Source organism: Aotus nancymaae, unplaced genomic scaffold (assembly GCF_030222135.1).
Source record: "Aotus nancymaae isolate 86718 unplaced genomic scaffold, 86718_ANA_hifiasm-v0.15.2.pri h1tg000022l_1, whole genome shotgun sequence".
Taxonomy (NCBI): Eukaryota; Metazoa; Chordata; class Mammalia; order Primates; family Aotidae; genus Aotus; species Aotus nancymaae.
In genome coordinates, this window is record NW_026988435.1 from 4,413,447 (window position 1) to 4,420,595 (window position 7,149).

General features: G+C 33.6%; 1 pseudogene; it reads left to right on the forward strand.

Moving 5' to 3' along the window:
• Window positions 1-3,870: 3,870 nt before the first annotated feature.
• Window positions 3,871-4,612, forward strand: LOC105705546 (bifunctional methylenetetrahydrofolate dehydrogenase/cyclohydrolase, mitochondrial-like; annotated as a pseudogene).
• The last annotated feature ends 2,537 nt before the right edge of the window (window positions 4,613-7,149 follow it).

A 7,149-nucleotide genomic window follows, 5' to 3' on the forward strand; every position in this document is an offset into this window, starting at 1 on the left:
AATTTGAACTTATATTTAGTATTGAGGACATGTAGTATGTATAAAATAATTAAGATGTTCACATATTGTTTGTATTGAAATACGAAGTTTCTCAATACTTCAGATGATTTCAAAAATTATCAGGGAACTGTTTTTACATTTTAAGACGTTGGCCAGGCACCGTGGCTCACGCCTGTAATCCCAGCACTTTGGGAGGCTGAGGTGGGTGGATCACGAGGTCAAGAGATCGAGACCATCCTGGTCAACATGGTGAAACCCCGTTTCTACTAAAAATACAAAAAATTAGCTGGGCATGGTGGCGCGTACCTGTAATCCCAGCTACTCAGGAGGCTGAGGCAGGAGAACTGCCTGAACCCAGGAGGCGGAGGTTGCGGTGAGCCGAGATCGCGCCATTGCACTCCAGCCTGGGTAACCTAGAATGAGCCACCTGGCTTTAGCAACTACATTTGTATTTTCTAGATACTAACTCTCAACACTCACAGTTGGTTTTGTATATAAAATATTACATTTTAGAAATAAATGAATGTGATCTCTTCAGCCAGTGTAATGACTGTCATCTTCCATGACTCACATACTTAGCTTTGGATTTACTTTGCAAATCAATTCCAAATCCAAGCTTTGACTGGATTTTACAAAGTAATAAACCCATTTTAGGGTGCATAGGTCTCCAAAGAATTGCAATGTGCTTTGTGCCAATGGATTTTTAGAATCTATACCAATATGGCTGGGCACAGTGGCTCATGCCTATAATCCCAGCACTTCAGGAGGCCGAGGCGGGCAGATCGCAAGGTCAAGAGATTGAGACCATCCTGGCCAACATGGTGAAACACCGTCTCTACTAAAAATACAAAAATTAGCTGAGCATGGTGGCATGCGCCTGTAGACCCAGCTACTTAGGAAGCTGAGGCAGGAGAATTGCTTAAACCCGGGAGGCAGAGGTTGCAGTGAGCCGAAATTGCGCCACTGCACTCCAGCCTGGTGCCTGGTGACAGAGCAAGACTCTGTCAAAAAGAAAGAAAGAAAGAAAGAAAGAGAAAGAAAGAGAATTTCATTGTATTGTTTCAGTTTAAATGAATATATTCAATACAATGATTTAATATTGCAATGTGCTTATTTGAACATTTAACAGAGCAGATTAGAGTGATACCTATGTAAACGCTCAGATTTTGATAATGTAACTGTAAGTACTAATTGTTTTAAAGTGTTTCTTGTACATATTATTTTACTTCCAATTAAATTAATTTTCACATTGAAGTAAAAATGTATAATCATATTTATAAATTTAAAACAAACCTTACCTGTGGTAGAGAACTGAGTGGGTACACAAAAGCTAGTACAGATTGAGCATCCCTAATCTAAAAATGTGAAATCTGAAATTCTCCAGAATCTAAAGTTTTTGATTGCCAACATAAGACCACAAGTGGGAAATTCCACACCTGACACGTTTTTTCACTGTATTAATGGCATGTCATATTTCTTACTGTTAAGTACTTATGTCTGAATAAGTATAAGAAAATAATTGCTTATCCATAGCATAAAAATTCAGTCAGGAAAGATGGAGATGTCAAATAACCACAGGTGATCCACATTGGTGGCTGAGATAGACACCTTTGCTTTCTGATATTTTAATGTATGCAACTTTCTTTTATGCACAAAATGATTTTAAAATACTGTATAAAATTACATTCAGGCTATGTGTATAAGGTGTATATAAAACAAATTTTGCATTTAGATTTGGGTCCCATCCACAAGATAATTCATCATGTATATGCAAACATTTCAAAATCTGAAAACAGCTGAAATCCAAAACACCTCTGGTCCCAAGCATTTTAGATAAGAGATATTTACACTACACTGCATTCAGAACAGTAAACAAATAAATAATAAGAGAGAGAGACTGAAAACATTGGCAAATGTTATCACAATTGGGAATTGCAAATTTTTGCCAAGGTAAAACAAAACAAAAAGCATTTTGTTTGGTATGTTAAAAACTTAAGTGAAAAAAGAAAGGTAATATTGAGAGACTTGTAATAAAAGCATAATAAAGTTGATGAGGAATTTCCTACCAACAGTAAAAAAAAAAAATAGATTAAATTAGTTGCTTGAATTCAGGACCAACTATCCCAAGAAATTTGTTAAATTACTTTTTAACAGAATTGGAATTTGTAGCTTTAACCAACTATAGGCCAGGGTGAATTATTGTATAAAATAGAAAATCATGTTTAAGTGAAGTTAAATAATTTATTTGGTTAAATAAGTTACTATTTCAGATATGAAAAACTTTTCAAAAACTTATCAGGAAAAGACCAGAAAAGAATATTTTACAAAGTGAAAGATCTCAATAAGCTATCAAACAATTGTCTATAGTATACAAGATCTTTCTAACAATATCAAAAATCGATTGATTCAAATATTGAAATAATATATTTTTCTTTAGGCTGAACTGAAACATGAGATAAAAACTACCCTTCAGTTAATACATTGGTTATGTTTTATTTCCTTTTTTTTTTAAGGAAATGCTGTCAATATGTGGCTTTAATTATTTAACTTTTGTCATAAATTATATGTCATTAACATATATCAAAGAAGAGAATCTACTAGATATAAAAGTGTTATTTTCTATCACAATGGGTGATGCCTCAGCTGCAAACTGGATAAAATTTTGGATTAATTGGAATTCTAAAACAGACTGCATTCTTCTTCACATTTTGTTCTACAATTAGAAACACATTGAAAATATCTGTACACCATTTTCTGAAGCAAACTTAATGAAAAGCTTCATGGATATTTAGTTGTTAAAACCCTTTAATATGTGCATGCAAATGTATAAATCATGACCAGATTATGCAAATCTTAAAAAAAAAAACCAAGAAGGTAGTCAATTAACATTTTTTTGTTTTGTTTTTTGTTTTTATGAGAAAGAGTCTCACTCTGTCACCCAGGCTGGAGTGCAGTGGGGCTATCTCAGCTCACTGTAACCTCCAGCTCCCAGTTCAAGTGATTCTCCTGCCTCAGCCACCCTACTAGCTAGGATTACAGGCATGTACCTGGCTAATTTTTGTATTTTTGGTAGAGATGGGGTTTCACCATGTTGGCCAGGCTGGTCTGGAACTCCTGGCCTCAAATGATTTGCCCTTCTCGGCCTCTCAAAGTGCTGGGATTACAGGCCTGAGCCACTGTGCCCAGCCAATTAACTTAATGATATTGTGTTCTCTATGAATGATTATTGTTTGAATGGCAAAAAAGTGTTTCACACAGATTTTATGTACTGTAATTTCCAATTAAATATTTTCTTGAAATAAAAGAAATGCATGCCAATACTTGATAGTTAAGCCTCCCCCGAAATTCAAGTGATTTATGCTTTCTCACCAATATCAGAATATATATTAACTAATATGAAGCCAAATTTAGTACGTTTCTGTACTGAAATATATGCAGAAATTGAAATTTTTCATAATACAAATCTATAATAACATATTTCTCTAACAGGATAAATATGCAGAATGTGTTTATTGTAATTGACAGTGTCATGTAAATTGGCTACAAAACTACTTTTTTTCTAAGAAAATTTTGAAGAATGCCTTGCTGATATCAATAAACAAAGTTGATTTTAGTTTACCAAATGTTTATTCAAATTTAATGTTAACACTACTGAGTTGACACAGTTAGCAGATTGATTTAACTTAGGAAGTGGTATTTTGGAACTGTTACACTTTTGCTTCAAAGCTGAATTTCCTCTCTCCAGGTGAAGGCTATGGCTATGCTTTCCCTCTGGTCTGTGCTGGCTGTCCAACTGTTCTGGCCCCCGCAGAGCTGCCGCCTGCACTCTCACCCTTTCCACCATTTGGCGGTTTGGAATCAACAGTGTGACCAGCTTCAATTTCAGAGGAAGAACTGTTGAATGTAATCAATAAACTAAGTAATGATGATAATGTAGATGACCTCCTTGTTCAGTTGCCTCTTCCAGAGCACACTGATGAGAGAAAGATCTGCAATGCTTTTTCTCCAGACAAGGATGTTGACGGCTTTCCCGTAATGAGTGTAGGGCGAACATGTTTGGACCAGTATTCCATGTTACCAGCTACCCCATGGGATATGTGGGAAATAATTAAGCCAACTGATATTCCAACTCTAGGGAAGAATGTGGTTGTGGTTGGAATGTCAAAAATTGTTGGGATGCCCATTGTAATGTGACTGCACATAGATGGGGTTCATGAACGTCCCAGAGATGATGCCACTGTAATAATAGCTCATGGATATACTCCCAAAGAGCAGTTGAAGAAACACACAATTTTTGCAGATACTGTAATAGCCAGTGCAGGCATTCCAATCTGATCACAACAGACCAGTCCTCAAGGAAAGAGCAGTAGTCATATATGTGGGAAGAAACAGAGTTCAAGCTCCTGTAACTGCTAAACCCAAGTTGGTTGTAGACATGGATTTTGAAGGAGTCAGACAAAAAGCTGGTTACATCACGCCACTTCCTGGAGGTTTTGGCCCCATGCCAGTGGTGATGCTAATGAAGAATACCATCATTGTTGCAAAAACATTGCTGAGGCTTGAAGAACAGGAAGTGCTGATGTCTAGAGAGCTTGGAGTAGCCACTAATTAACTGTAGTGTCTTCTATGTCACAAAACAGCACTCCAAGCCAGTTCAAGAAGCAAAGCAGGCCAATAGAAAGACAATATATATTTTTTAATTTATCCTAGTGAAATGGTTTAAAACGATGCCTTATGTTTATTAAAAACTTAAATTGGGAGCTGTTTGTACACATATCTCTGCAATACCTCACCAGGGAGCATTCCAGTATGCAGGATCACGTAGCCAAGAGCAGCCATTAACCCAGTGATGAACAAGGGAGACATCTGTCATATTGAGATGGATACTTAACTTTAAGTTGTCAAGCCACCTCAGTTAAATATTTGCCTTCACTAGGACTGCATTTCCCAAATGCCACTCCAGTAAGAGTTGATACTCATTTTAGGTACCAAAGCTTTTGGGTTCAACTGATCAAACCAAAGGAAAAGTGCTGGTAGACAAAATTAGGAAAAAGTCGACAAAGGAAAAAAATGGTAGTAATTGCGTAAAAAAAAATCCTCTAATTTATATGTGTGTTGATTAGCAACCAGATTTATCTAAGTGGAACTGAATTGGCTAGGAAAGAAGAACAAGTACATGTTAATAATGTTCCTAAGCTGTCTTTTTGAGGCTTAGTCAGTCATTGGGAAAATGTTTAGGATGTTCCTTGCTATTAGTCCTCATTTTACATATGTTACCTTTCAGTAGTTTTCCCCATTTTAGATTTCTAGGATTGAAAGTCTTACTTTATAAATTGGTCATGTGAACTGTCATATTCAGCTTTTGCTATATACTTTAACTTCATTGTTAAATTTTTGTACTGTGAGGGAATATCTGTATAGTTTGTTTGATATATGTTAAAACCTATTTTTGAAAAACAAACTTAGCTTGATCATTATTTGGGCAGCTTGGATAAGTATGCAACTTACTTTTGCATCAAAGAATTATCAGCATCTGCCTGCTTTTCTGAGATGTACCCTGTTGATATTTTCAGATTTGTAAGAGTTTGAGTAAATATTACATTTAATCACACCCTCTGAATGTTATCTTTTCTTTTTTAATAAAACAAACAAGAAACCCAAAGTTAAATTTCCTTTTAAAACAGGAAGTCATTTTGTCCATGTGGGTACAAATATTAAAGCAAAATTATTTCCTTCATATTGATTTATTTATTATAAAATTTTAAGTATGTTTGCAACAAGTGGTGTATATGAAATTACTTTCTCAAATGTAAATTTATAAAATCTAAATACACATATGGATGTTTTTGATGAAAATTTAGTACCTGAATTAAAATAAGCTGTACATATAAAATGGAGATTTCAAAGAAATTGCATTTTAAACAACATCTTACATTTAATATCTTGAGATAAAAATATAACATATTAGGATAAACACAAAATACTATTAAAGTTAATTTTTAAAATTACGTTTATGGCTCAGGTTACACTTCTATTAGAAAATGCTCTGTTCAAGCATGATTATCAGAGTGGGATCAATGCCTATATAAATTATTCCAATAAGTTTCTTAGACTTTTTGACTTGGACATGATTCTCAGGATACTAGAAATCCAGAAATATGCTGTGACACAGGGTTCAGTTTTTATTTTTTAATTGGTTGGCTCCATAATCATGTGTATGTGAAGACTATGTAAAATTTCATCTAAAAACTTCTAAAAATCTGTAAGAATAAAAAAGATGAAATTGTTTAGCTTAGTCAAAAGAAAGACAAATGATGAGTTATGCTCATTTATTTATCTTTCTCACATTTTAATGAAGAAGATTGGTTATCAGTTACCATAAACATATTTCTAAGCCAAGTATAGAAGAAGTAATCTTTGGTACAGTAATCTTTGTCTTTTTTCTTTTTGAAGAACTTAACAATTACCATGGATTATAGGCTAATTACTGAAAGGATTTATTGGTAAATTTTAGTTATGATTTCATTCAAATAGTAAATATGTAAGTATGTTTTCTCTTTTTTGTTTTATTTGAAGAACACTTTACTAATTCTCTTGCAATTGTGTTTTCTAAATAAAATTTCTTCATAATTTATGTTTTAATTTTTATTCTGTTATTTTTAATGTTTACTAGATGGAAACATGCAAAAAAAAATTAAAAATAAAAATAAAACCCTCATAGTTTACTACATGTGAGAAGAAATACGGAATTAATGCTGAAGAAAAAAAAAGCAATAAACTTTTACCCATGTAAGAATAGTGAATCAGGTAGGGCACTTATTTGCTATTTCTACAAGAAATCTTAATAGAAAATGTTATTGCCTAAATGAAATTCACCAAGCCTTGATAGACTCGTTCATTCTAACTTTTAGTATTTCTAGGAGTCATTATTATTCTCATCATGGTCACCATAACACATAAATTCCTTTTAGGGAATATAGATGCTTATTAAAAACAGTCTGATTGTCTCTCTTTTTTAATCTATGAGTCTTATGTCAAATAATTATATTTTTAAAAGTAACATAAAATAAGTTTTATGACAGTATATTTTTATATCAAAGCAAAATAATAGCTAAATAAAATTCAAAAGTCTAAACCTGGGATACAACA